Source organism: Schistocerca gregaria, chromosome 2 (assembly GCF_023897955.1).
Source record: "Schistocerca gregaria isolate iqSchGreg1 chromosome 2, iqSchGreg1.2, whole genome shotgun sequence".
NCBI lineage: Eukaryota > Metazoa > Arthropoda > Insecta > Orthoptera > Acrididae > Schistocerca > Schistocerca gregaria.
The window spans coordinates 126,515,461-126,529,733 of NC_064921.1; the positions used below are offsets into that span (position 1 = coordinate 126,515,461).

A 14,273-nucleotide genomic window follows, 5' to 3' on the forward strand; every position below is an offset into this window, starting at 1 on the left:
CATCTATAAAACTGTGGAATATCGCAGAATAACACCTAGGTCTCTTTGCATCCGAGCTTGGAATCATCATCACCATTTTTGACGATTGAGCCAGGATTTCACAACGAGACCAGCGTGGGAAACACGAAAAGATGAGTGCCTAGTTTATCCATCATTTCATGAAATGACTTTATTATCTGTGCTCTAATGATACTTGTCACATAATATAACTTTGTTGTTGCCCGAAAATGCAATATTTAGCAACGTGAGGAATACGTTTCGACCTTTGTTGTGGTAGGGTTGTTAGGCGGGCAAAAAACAGCTCTATCAATTCAGCAAAGAAATGGTTCTAAACTTTTTGATTTCTACACAACAATCCTTTAAGAAGGGTAATTTTTATTTATGAAATTTCCATTGTTTTGAAACGTTCATTATTACAGAAAATGGGGAAAACGATCAGAGCTATTGTAATAACAATGTCGACAGGAAAGAGAAATAAACACATGACATAAGAATCGATGCAGCACTGCTGAGACAGTTATGAACCTGTTGTCCTTTGATACCCAGAAGCAGTGACCCTTTTATTTTCTGCGAGCGGAGTCGAAGATGTATACCAGATTTGTGACTTGTAGCCCAAAAAAAATTATCGTTGGTAGGACCTTTTGTGTCCTCTGAAGGATTGGTACCGTCTATGAATGATGTTTCTGATAAAAGGAGGCAACTTACAGATCAACACATCATAGGAACGAGTGTTTATGAACATATCGGACAATGAATATGGGTGGTTCAAATGGCTCTGAGCACTATGGAACTCAACATCTGAGGTCATCAGTCCCCTAGAACTTAGAACTACTTAAACCTAAATAACCTAAGGACATCACACACATACATGCCCGAGGCAGGATTCGAACCTGCGACCGTAGCAGTTGCGCGGTTCCGGACTGAGCGCCTAGAACCGCTCGGCCACCGAGGCCGGCACGGGCTATAGATGATAAGAGTTAAAACGACGGGTGCGGAGATGTGTACAGGCGAGTAGATGTGCAACTGTTGACCAACTGACTGCCCAGATGAACCGAGGGGTTACCAACAGTTACAGTATGGTTCTCATAGCAGGCACCTGGTTCATGCACCCATACTGACTGCTGTCCACTGGCGACGGAACCTAGAATTTGCACGCCAGTTCTGCAACAGGACGTCCACTGAGTGGCGACAGGTGGTCTTTTCAGATGAACCACCTTTTATTTTCCATCGGCGTGAAACGTCTGAAAACAAACACCCTGCAACAACAGTCGGAAGAGTTCGGGTTGGAGGGGGGAGCACTGTGATCTGGGGAATGTGGCATTCCCTGCGTGATCCCGTCATTCCGTAAGGCACAGCGAATCCATACAACTTTGAATCTATGCTCGGGGATCATATTCACCACTACGTGCACTTTGTTTCTCCTCGGCACGATGGCATCTCCGGTACGGCGCGCCGCGGAATTTGAATTCCCGCCAGACGTCATGGACGTCGAAGACCCCTAGAGGTCTCTGCACCATCGCGCCGTAAGCAGTGGCGGCGCGCGCCACCTGGCCCGCTTTTAGTGTGAGGGCGCCACAGTGGAACACGTGGTTCCAGCGGCCAATAGCGGCGCCCCCGATAGACTACTTAAGCGCCTGCCTCGCGCTCAGCCAGCGAGTCTAATCTCGCGTACGTTGGTTTACATCTCACTTCGCGCTAGACAGCTAACTTCCTGGTTGGGTGTACGGGTGGACGTGTTTGTTTCCTTGTGATACCATTGTTCGATCTTGTATTCGTTCTGTCCTTCGTTAGTCGTGTCCGTCCTTTCCCATTGTGTTGTTGTTCGCGGACCTCTCCGCGGGTCCCGCCGCCCTCTCCGTCATTGCTACCCCGTGACCGTCCTGGTCGCAATTCCAACAGCATCTACCAGCTGGACAATGCAACGTGCACAGAGCTGCAGTGTACGTGCGTGGTTTGAAGAACAGCGGGATGAGTATACCGTACTCCCCCGATCACCAAATTCCCCAGATTTAAATCCAGTCGATTTGTGGGACCACCCCGATCGGGCTGTTCGCGCTGTGGATCCCCAACTGAGAAACGTATCGCAGCTGGGCACGGCACTGGAGTCAGCATGGCTTCACATGCCTCTTGGTGCCTTCCAGAACCTCACTGACACTCTTCGTGCAGCTCTCGCAGCAGTCTGCACTGCAAAATGTAGTTATTCGGGCTTTTTGCAAGTGGTCACATTACTGTGACTGGACAGTGTATCTGACAACGTTCCAGTTCCAACCAATTATTAGGTCGGCTGAAATCTAAAATTATGTCCATATTGGACGTGAAATGCTCTAAATACCAAAGAAACAATTCGAATTACTGCAGCACTTTGTTTGTCAATTTACAATGATGAGCCAAAACATTATGACCACCTGTAATTCTTCTTGCTTTCCCGGCGATCTGTTGACATCTTGGATATTCGGGAATCCAGCCGGATGTTCGCGTCGTTCTCGCGCGGCTACATTGTCCGTCTCAGGTCGCAGGTGTTCCCTCCGCCGTCCGCGCCCGGCCTGGCCGTCTTCTGAAGTCGAGTACATGATCTGGGGTGTGTCAGATCTGGTCTCTAATGTCCGACACCTTGTCTCGCTCATGTCCGACACCTTGTCTCGCGGCTGTTCTCTCGGTCTCCACTTCTATTTCTTGTAGAATACCGGAGTGTCCTGCGTTTTCACAAGCTCAAGCTGATGATTTGGTATCCTGGACAGACTTCTATGAGGAGGGTGTTCAAAAACTGGTACAACGTTATGACAAGTGCCTCAGTATTGAAGGAAATTGTGTAGAAAGGTAGATTAAGGTACAGGATTTCATGTAAAAATAAAATTATTGAGGTATCTTAGCACGTCTTTTTTTAAATTTCAGAACGGTACTTACTTAAAAAACACGCCTTGTATTACCACCAAGTTCGTCCCATGGCTCTTGAGTCAAGGCCAGAAAGAGCTTTGCCTCGCAATCTGTGAAGAGGTTTTGGATCGCGCAAATGAGAACGAGATGATCCTTAAGAGAATCATAACTGATGATAAGTGGGTCTACGGTTATGATGTTGAAATCAAGGCCGAATCTCCACAATGTGTCGGGAAAGGTTCCTCAAGACCAGCACAAAATCGTCATGTCAGATCAAATGTCGAAGCCACGGTGACAGTTTTCTTTGACTTTGAAGGATTAGTCCATCGTGAATTCGTGCCACAGGGACAAACTGTTAATCGATGGTCCTATCGGCACGTGTTGCAACGCCTGCGAGAAAATGTGAGAAGGAGACGGCCTGACATGTGGCGGGACAATTCATGGTTCTTGCGTCACATAACGCGCACATTCATCCCTGTTGGTGCGGCACTACTGAACAAAAAACGAAATCACTGTGTTGCCTCATCCTCCGTACTCTCCAGGTCTCGACCTCAGAGACATCTTTAATTTCCAGTGATGAAACCGCCGTTGAAAGGACGAAGATCTGCAACGATAGATGGGTTAAAACAAAATTCGCAGACGGCGCTTCCCACGATTCAGAAAGAGGCGTATCGAGTGGCCGCGCGGTCTCGGGCGCTATGTCACGGATTGCGCGGCCCCTCCTGCCGGAGGTTCGAGTCCTTCGTCAGGCATGGGTGTGTGTCAGCTGCCGAGGGTTCTTCCGAGTTGTATGGGCATGGTCTATGGAACTCTTCTATCCCTGACGTTCTGTCCAAAGCTGTGTTGGACATCTTCGGAGATACTCCTGGTTGTGCTGAGTCTTGCCGACTGACGAGTCGGACGTCGAAGAACGGCCTAAATGCCGTGGAAAGTGGGCGTGGTCTGGATTTCACGTGATAGCAGAGATAAACCTTGTCAAGCATGAAATATAACTATCGATCATAGTACGTCAAAGATAAAAACTTCTCATCGATTCTGTAGCGCCACTATTCATATATCGCTAAGTTTCATAGCTGCTTCTTTTCTGTTAAAATTATCCCCATGTTTGTATATTTCTATGGCTTCTCAATATAGCCGTGGATAATAGTATGTCATAGTACATAAAACTTCAGCTTCCGAAAATTTCACTACGTGATCACCCGACTGAAGAGCATGTTCCGCCAAGGATGACTTGTCTGTTTTCCCTACTCGGCAAAGACTTTTATCTTCCTTCAACCGTGTATTCACACTTCTCTTTGTGGTTCCCAAGTAGACTTTACCACATGTACACCACTTGCAGACAGGGGGGGGGGGGGAGCGTTTATCTTTAACGGAACGGAGTGCTTGGCCTATTTTCTTAGTTGGTCTGAAAATCGGTCGAACGTTATGTTTCCTTAAACTCTTGCCGATTTGATCCGTTACTTTTTTGATGAAGGGTAGAGCAACTGGTTTCTTCCATAGCTTGTCCTATCGTTGTCCTTAGGCCTCCTTTTATTCGGTAGCAATACTCTATTTATTTCCTTTCTAGAGTACCCATTCTTCTCAAAAGCCTGCTTTAGGTTTTTCAACTCGGGGTCCAGGTATTCCAGTGCACAAGTCCTTTTAGCTTTGTCCATTAGACTTTTAATTAAACATCTTTTCTAATGTGGATGATGATTGGAATCCTAATGCAAATATCTGTCGGTATGTGTAACCTGCCATCAGTCTGTCTCATAACGAAGACATCCAAGAAGGATGTTGCATTGTCTTTCTCCATGGCAAACTGGATTTTAGGATTTATACTATTTAAATAACGAAAGAATTCCTCTAACCATACAGTTTGACGCCCCCCCCCCCACCCCCCACACACACTATTGAACATCTACAAGGCTGCCAACTTCACCTTTCGGTTTCTCTTCGCAATCTTGCAGAGTAGGGATCCGCAGATTGCGACCTGCGGGCTGCATGTGGCTCACCAATAATCTGATGGGGGCCCGCCTCTCACCGTTCGTTCTTGTAATTATTTTAATCTTTCGTTCCCTCGTAAAAATGAGAGGGCGGGCCCTTGTACAATTTAGTTCTTTTGATACCAGTCTAGCTGAAGTTGGGCAGGAGCACCCGAATCCGGTATAAGTTGTCTCACGACAACTTATTTTTGATCTTGTAGTCCTTACGTAGTCACACTGAGGGTTTTACGACTGGCGGTACTTGCAAGTCTATACGTCCCTGATATACAGAATGCTTTCTCTCCCTTCGACGGGTTCGTTTGACTGCTAAAGAGAAAGACCTTGGCTTCAATCTCAGTCTGACGTATAGATTTATGCAGCCTGTCAAGAAGTTCCAATTCTGAGCAAAAATGAGCTGTGAACGACAATACAACGAATGTTTTAACTCGATAGGTGATATTAGGCAAGGCTAAATAGGGGAGAATGTTGTACGTAGAGGATAGTGTACCTAGGAACATACGATGTTTTTTTGATCGGGGCGTTAGTACAGTGATTGATTTTAGAGTCACATGACGTAATATGCACTAGAGACCGCCATAAGCACTTTCCGCCATTTTCTTCAGTATTTCTTATTGTTAGATATGAGGTTGTTGTTTGTGCATCACTTGTCAATGTTTCGAGTTGTACACAGTTACGTGTTGCCTAAAATATTAAAACTATTTGGAATATATTGTTAATTAGTCATTACAGGTTGTTACGGTACGTAGAATTAAATATATTTTTAATGCTAGTTACATAACATATGAACCATCTTATACTCTTAAATAGAAGGTCTTTTACAATGAAACATGTGGTATTTGCAAATTACCGTTTTTAGTTAATCTCTAAACAATTTACCTCTGTTGAGGACGGTAAACTTTCTTAGTTTCCAACAGTTTCAGTTCCAAAATATATTTAACTTGCAACTGGTTTTTGATAAACTTCGGTTTTATTTGATTTCACTTAGTGATTATTGGTGTATGTTACAGTAACACTGTAACAGATAGCGGATTAAATACAGTATTAGCAAGATCTTCTCCAATGCAACAATTCTAAATGTCAGCAGAATTTTTCTCATTTGGAAAAACCTTAATATTCTAGAGTCATTTTTACAATTGGCTCAAAAATGGGTCTGAGCACTACGCGACTTAACTTCTGAGGTCATCAGTCGCCTAGAACTTATAACTAATTAAACCTAACTAACCTAAGGGCATCACACACATGCATGCCCGAGGCAGGATTCGAACCTGCGACCGTAGCGGTCACGCGGTTCCAGACGGAAGCGCCTAGAACAGCACGGCCACACCGGCCGGCGTTTAAGCCGTTCTAAGTTCTAGAGGACTGATGACCTCAGAAGTTAAGTCCCATAGTGTTCAGAGCGATTTGAACCATTTCATCATACTAAACATGGCTTCAGATGTATTAATCTACTCAACATTATTGATATTCTTAATGCACTTTAACGTCGTTATTATTATTCACTCCAATTATTATTCTATTATTATTATTTATGTTGTGGAATATTTTCTGGAATATGTTGTTCCCAGTCAGATGTAAAAGGTGACCTTAGTACCGTAATTTGGTCAGGCTGAATAAACAACAAATTAAATAAATATCTGACGAGAGTGGATCTACAGTTAAATAAAAACAATGGAAAAGATCCTGTCGCGAAACACTTAAATATTTCTAGAACAGTTGCACGGTGGTCACTTCAACGCTGAATGCACAGTGGAGGAAGAGAACGACAGGCTCCCAGTGCTTTCTCGTTAAATGTTTAAATGGACAATATAGCCGACGGCGTAAACGCTGGTGTACGAATGTAAAGCTCCTATGAGGGTTCACTGCTGTAGTCTGTCGCAGGTGCTAGGCGAGGAGAGAGCCAATTAGCGACCAATTAAGGCCTAGAAACTCAGCGAAAGGCATTAGACAGAGAGCCCACGCACGTACACCGCACAGAACCCACAGACAACGACCAAGTTCACGCCGATGACTGCGCAGAGACGCTGGCAACCAGATATTTCGCGAGTTTTCATCGACAGTGAGACGGCATAGCCGGCAATTCCCATTTATTTCTGGTACTGAGCGATGGACGTGTCCCACCAACGCTGTACTGTGACCTGAGATCGGTATCCATGGCCACCCGCGTGATTTACAGAGTGTGATTCAAAAGCTTAAAGATTTAACTCAGAACTAGAAATTTATTGGACATTTAAGTAAAGCACTCCGTTTTCAGGCCACGAGTGGCGTACCGGGACCATCCGACCGCCGTGTCATCCTCAGTGGAGGATGCGGATACGAGGGGCGTTGGGTCAGCACACGGCTCTCCCAGTTATTATGATGGTATGGTTGACCGAAGCCGCTACTGTTCGGTCGAGCAGGTCCTCAATTGGCATCACGAGGCTGAGTGCACACCGAAAAATGGCAACAGCGCATGGCGGCCTGGATGGTCACACATTCAAGTGCCGACCACGCCCAACAGCACTTAACTTGGGTGATCTCATGGGAACCGGTGTACCCAGTGCGGCAAGGCCGTTGCCACATTTAAGTAAAGCGGACTAAAATTCTTCAAAATATGATCCATCAGCATCAACACAGCGCTACCAGCCACAGGTCGTAGCCCTTCTGGAAGGCCTCGGGCGCCATGCTGTCAAGGGCTGGATGGCGTCGAATCGCTTCCTTTTAGGCCTGTCTTGATTTGGCGTAAGAGGAAAAAGTCACTTGGAGCCAAGTCGGGGCTGTAGGGTGGCTGCGGCAGTGTTGTCACGTTGAACTTGACCAAAACCTCGGCGGCGGCGCTCGACGTGTGACCGGCACATTTTGATCCTTTCGGCTTGATGGTGGTACAAAATGGTTCTGAGCACTATGGGACTTAACTTCTGAGGTCATCAGTCCCCTAGAACTTAGAACTACACTCCTGGAAATGAAAAAAAGAACACATTGACACCGGTGTGTCAGACCCACCATACTTGCTCCGGACACTGCGAGAGGGCTGTACAAGCAATGATCACACGCACGGCACAGCGGACACACCAGGAACCGCGGTGTTGGCCGTCGAATGGCGCTAGCTGCGCAGCATTTGTGCACCGCCGCCGTCAGTGTCAGCCAGTTTGCCGTGGCATACGGAGCTCCATCGCAGTCTTTAACACTGGTAGCATGCCGCGACAGCGTGGACGTGAACCGTATGTGCAGCTGACGGACTTTGAGCGAAGGCGTATTGTGGGCATGCGGGAGGCCGGGTGGACGTACCGCCGAATTGCTCAACACGTGGGGCGTGAGGTCTCCACAGTACATCGATGTTGTCGCCAGTGGTCGGCGGAAGGTGCACGTGCCCGTCGACCTGGGACCGGACCGCAGCGACGCACGGATGCACGCCAAGACCGTAGGAACCTACGCAGTGCCGTAGGGGACCGCACCGCCACTTCCCAGCAAATTTGGGACACTGTTGCTCCTGGGGTATCGGCGAGGACCATTCGCAACCGTCTCTATGAAGCTGGGCTACGGTCCCGCACACCGTTAGGCCGTCTTCCGCTCACGCCCCAACATCGTGCAGCCCACCTCCAGTGGTGTCGCGACAGGCGTGAATGGAGGGACGAATGGAGACGTGTCGTCTTTAGCGATGAGAGTCGCTTCTGCCTTGGTGCCAATGATGGTCGTATGCGTGTTTGGCGCCTTGCAGGTGAGCGCCACAATCAGGACTGCATACGACCGAGGCACACAGGGCCAACACCCGGCATGATGGTGTGGGGAGCGATCTCCTACATTGGCCGTACACCTCTGGTGATCGTCGAGGGGACACTGAATAGTGCACGGTACATCCAAACCGTCATCCAACCCATCGTTCTACCATTCCTAGACCGGCAAGGGAACTTGCTGTTCCAACAGGACAATGCACGTCCGCATGTATCCCGTGCCACCCAACGTGCTCTAGCAGGTGTAAGTCAACTACCCTGGCCAGCAAGATCTCCGGATCTGTCCCCCATTGAGCATGTTTGGGACTGGATGAAGCGTCGTCTCACGCAGTGTGCACGTCCAGCACGAACGCTGGTCGAACTGAGGCGCCAGGTGGAAATGGCATGGCAAGCCGTTCCACAGGACTACATCCAGGATCTCTACGATCGTCTCCATGGGAGAATAGCAGCCTGCATTGCTGCGAAAGGTGGATATACACTGTACTAGTGCCGACATTGTGCATGCTCTGTTGCCTGTGTCTATGTGCCTGTGGTTCTGTCAGTGTGATCATGTGATGTATCTGACCCCAGGAATGTGTCAATAAAGTTTCCCCTTCCTGGGACAATGAATTCACGGTGTTCTTATTTCAATTTCGAGGAGTGTACTTAAACCTAACTAACCTAATGACATCACACACGTCCATGCCCGAGGCAGGATTCGAACCTGTGACGTAGCGGTCGCGCGGTTCCAGACTGTAGCGCCTAGAACCGCTCGGCCACCCTGGGCGGCGCTTGATGACGGCCTCCCAGAACGGTCGTCGCCTTCAACATTCCCGCGGCCATCTTTGAAACGTGTGTGCCACAAGAAAACCATTGCATGGGACATGGTTTCTTCCCCAAAGGCCTCTTGAATCATACCGTGAGTCTCCGTATCGGTTATGTTCAGTCGCACGCAAAACTTAATCGCATTACGCTGCTCCACTTCCGCCTCTCTCGCTTTTCGACCGAGGTCAATGACAAGCACTCATGCTGCAAGCGATGCGCACTCTCCAGGGTTGTGGAGGCAACTACAGCAGCATCAGTTCGTTCCCTGAGACACCCCACTACTTCCCAAACCCGGCGGAACCGGTCAGCGCGCGCTCCCCTTCTCAGAAATGAATCAGTCTTGAAACACACCCTGTATGAGCCGTTCTTTGAGTAGCATGAAAAACACGGACTACAGCCAACAGTGGGGCAACATCGTCGAGACAACGAAGCAAGTTTAACTACTGTTCGCCAGGTGTTCCGTCGAAACAAAGGAGCGCTACCTAGGTTAATGGTAAAGAACCAGTACACCCCCTATTTTTTCAAGAAACAAACTTCCATGTATGAAGCAGCTTAAAACTTCTGACTATATGTTAAATGTTTGACAGGAATCATGTAAGCGAGAAAAAGTTTAGAAACAGCTTGAAATTTTGGTTAAAGTTCGTTGGAATTCGCTAAGTGCTCTCATTATCGAACAGAGGATGAGTACAGTAAGGGCAATTTCCATTTACTTCTAAGTAAAAGCTAAGTTTTGCAACGGCCTTGCCGCAGTGGGTACACTGGTTCCTGTGAGATCACCGAAGTTAAGCGCTATCGGGCGTGGTCGGCACTTGGATGGGTGCCCATCCAGGCCGCAATGCGCTGTTGCCATTTTTCGGGGTGCACTCAGCCTCGTGATGCCAATTGAGGAGCTACTCGACCGAATAGTAGCAGCTTCGGTCAAGAGTACCATCATAACGACCGGGAGAGCGGTGTGCTGACCCCACTCCCCTCATATCCGCATCCTCCACTGAGGATGACACGGCGGTCGGATTTTCCCGGTAGGCCACTCGTGGCCTGAAGACGGAGTGTTGTTGAGAAGCTAAGTGTTACAGGCACCGCAGTTTTCTTGAACTCATTATGCTTCATGCAACAGTTGTTCTGCGTGAACAGCGAAAATGTAGTAATCGATAAACTTTTTCCCTTTCATAATTTTGTGGACTGGGGGAGCCAGTCACAAAGTGTTCTCATTCTCCAATACGGGATGCATATGGTCTTGGTACTAGCGTACGGTGATACGCTCCCTAAACATTATACAAATATGTTTTACCGCGATTCCTGTCTTACTATGTTAAACCTTTAACATCATACTATACTTCTTAATGAGTAGATTAAGATATCATTTTAAATGTTTAAATTCGGCCAATAATTATATGAAATGAAGGCAATCAAATTTTATTCCCCCAGAAGCAGTTACATACGCAGCCTGCAGCTGGTATTGTGTGAACTGGGCTGTCGTTTAGAAATACAGATGACACTACTCTAATATGACTCGCACACCTGTTTTTCCAGAAACACCCCCTCCCTCCCCCCCGCCAGGATGTGGCTAAGCCATGTCTCCACAATATATTTTCTTTCAGGAGTGCTAGTTCCGGAAGGTTCGCAGGAGAGCTTCTGTGAAGTTTGGAAGGTAGGAGACGAGGTACTGGCAGAAGTATAGCTGTGAGGAAGGTGCGTGAGTTGTGCTGGGGTAGCTCAGTTGGTAGAGCACTTGCCCCCGGAAGACAAGCGTCCCGAGTTCGAGTCTCGGTCGGGCACACAATTTTAATTTTAATTCAACTCAGCTTATTTCTCAACAAAGTTTCGTTTGAGGGGTATACATTCGGTTGAGCGTTCCTCTAGATGTTTCATCCCATCGGCAAAATAGGTTCTGTCGCACTCTGAGAAATACACGTCGACTACAAACATCGCTTCCTCGTTTGGTGAAAATTTCCTCTCATCAGGCCAAAGTTTCAAGTTAGGGAAAACTAAGAAGTCGCCTGGGGTTTGGTGGACAGGGTGGATGAGGACCCAGTTCATGCACTTTCGCCAATGCTATCGCTGATGTGTAAGATGGTGAAAGAGCACATTTTTTCGTTCCGCCTTGGTTTTATTCAGCTAATGGAAGTTTCAGATGATCCAGCAATGAAGTATAATAGGGTCCAGTTAAGGTTCTGCCTTCTGCCAAGTGCAGCCGGCCGCGGTGTTCTAGCGGTTCTAGGCGCGCAGTCCGGAACCGCGCGACTTCTACGGTCGCAGGTTCGAATCCTGCCTCGGGCATGGATGTGTGTGATGTCCTTAGGTTAGTTAGGCTTAAGTAGTTCTAAGTTCTTGGGGACTGATGACCACAGTAGTTAAGTCCCATAGTGGTCGGAGCCATTTGAACCATTTTTTTTTCTGCCAAGTGCCAGCCGCGGTGTTCTCGCGGTTCTAGGCGCGCAGTCCAGAACCGTGCGACTGCTACGGTCGCAGGTTCGAATCCTGCCTCGGGCATGGATGTATGTGATGTCCTTAGGATAGTTAGGTTTAAGTAGTTCTAAGTTCTAGGGGACTAATGACCACAGCAGTTGAGTCCCATAGTGCTCAGAGCCATCTGAACCATTTGAACCTTCTGCCAAGTATCCACGAAGATTATTTCATGGGAACCGAAAAATCAGTGGCCCTCACCTTATCAGGCACACATTGAACACATGCGTTATGCGTTCCGTAAAGTCGTCTTTTCAAACGAGTCCCGGTTCACGATGGCGGTTATCGCTAAATCAGCTGTTTTCGATAATACCGGTTTCTTACTTCTCCAGTTTACAGGAGTCCTAAAACCGCATAAAATAACCGATTTGTGAAATAACCTATTTTCCGTTTTTTATTTCTTGTTATTTCCTGTAAAGGCTGAAAAATTCTAATGAAGATGAAGGAAATCTGGAATGGCACTGGGTTGTGGCTGTAGCAGAACTCGATCTTACCGTCTCCAGCAAAGATGGCGAAGTTTAACTTCCTGGCACATTAAAATTATGTGCCGCTCTCCAACTCGAACTTACAACCTTTGCGTTGCGCGGGAAAGCGCTTACCGAGTTACCCAAGCACAACTCTAAGATGCGCCCTCACAGGTTTACTTCCACCCGTACCTCGTCTCCTACCTTACACACTTCATAGAAGCTCTCCCGCGAAAGGCCGCGCTAGCTTTATTGTCCGAAATTAATAGCGCGACAATAAAATCACGGGTATGTCAATCAAATTTAGCTTCTTTTCCAAGGAAGGTTGTGGATGTTTTCTCCTTATTTCATGTCATAAGTTTGTTGTGCCTCCTGCCGTTTTTAATCTTTTAAAGCAAATGGAGCATTGTACTGCACTTGTAAACACACGTAAAATACTTCCAGATGGCGCCATTCTTCAATGCAACCGATGCCCGAGGATGACAGTGGGAATCTAACGTACAGCTCAGGGCAAGTTTTGCACACTGCACGTATTCGCGTACTGTCCACACAGCAACAGATGCATTGTTGTCTCAGCAAACGCTGGAAGGATTCTTACGTCACGTGTTTATTGTTAGTTTCTCATACCCGGTGTTACAGTGCAGGATGCTACTGGGTACACAACATTATCACTTCTGTTTTGCATAGCTAGCAATCTGGACAATAAATGTTACGTTTCTCCAGCGTTGTGGTAGGCGGCTGTGCCTCATCTTCGAGGTCTCCGTGACGTTACTTTTCACCAACATAACTAAAGACCGCTTGCTTCCCACGCTGTTCTGACACAGACGGCGTTCGACTGTTGCCGTAGCCAGCACGTTCTCCAGAGTAGAATGAAATTTTCACTCAGCAGCGGAGTGTGCGCTGATATGAAACTTCCTGGCAGATTAAAACTGTGTGGCGGACCGAGACTCGAACTCGGGACCTTTGCCTTTCGCGGGCAAGTGCTCTACCGACTGAGCTACCGAAGCACGACTCACGCCCCGTCCCCACAGCCTTAATTCCGCCAGTATCTCGTCTCCTACCCTCCAAACTTCACAGGAGCTCTCTCTGCTAGGTTCTTTGGAGAGCTCCTGTGAAGTTTGGAAGGTAGGAGACGAGGTATTGGCGGAATTAAAGCTCTGTTAGGTTCATACGAGAGCTCCTGTGAAGTTTGGAAGGTAGGAGACGAGATACTGGCGCCATTAAAGCTGTGGGGGGACGGGGCGTGAGTCGTGCTTGGGTAGCTCAGTTGGCAGAGCACTTGCCCGCGAAAGGCAAAGGTCCCGAGTTTGAGTCTCGGTCCGGCACACAGTTTTAATCTGCCAGGAAGTTTCACGTTCTCCAAACGTTTCACCCACTGAAAACATCTAGTCACGGGTTGCCTATTCAGAGACTGGTACGCAACTATTCGGCAAGCACTGTGACTCTATTACGGAGCTGAAGCCGTTTGGAATGATGTAACAGTACCTGTCATTCAACCCCAGTCCACCTCGATGCGCAGCCAAGTGAGAGCCATTATTGATGCCAGAGCTATCAGCTGTCTGTACTTAATTTCCGTGTGCTACCAAATCACCTACAAACTATATCATGTATCCTTCCTACTATATTCTATATACACAATAGGAACAATTTCATTATTTGGACTCCTTCCCGGTATAGTAAACTCAATGGTCTGCAGTGTACATTCGTTTACTAGCGGAGTTGACAATTCTTCGCAATTGCTAAATATGTATGGAGAGTGGATACGCGCCCTAATCTCCCCCCCTCTCTCTCTCCATCTCCTCCTTCCTTATCTCTATGTCCACTGTCCCTCCTCCTATCCCACTCGCTGTTCCTCTTCCCCTCCCCTCCCCTCCCCTCTCTCCCTAATCTTTAGCCTTGTTTATTGTTATTGCCAACGAACCCTTAACTGAGATTTGAAGTCGCTTAAAATAAATGGGTAAATCGGGTGGGATCAC

The 14,273-nt window shown here is 47.5% G+C and overlaps 1 protein-coding gene across 18 annotated transcripts in view; it reads right to left on the minus strand.

Moving 5' to 3' along the window:
* Positions 1-14,273, minus strand: part of LOC126336500 (prolyl 4-hydroxylase subunit alpha-1) — a 697,270-nt gene that overhangs the window by 241,692 nt on the left and 441,305 nt on the right. The gene's annotated exons all lie outside the window — the stretch shown is intronic.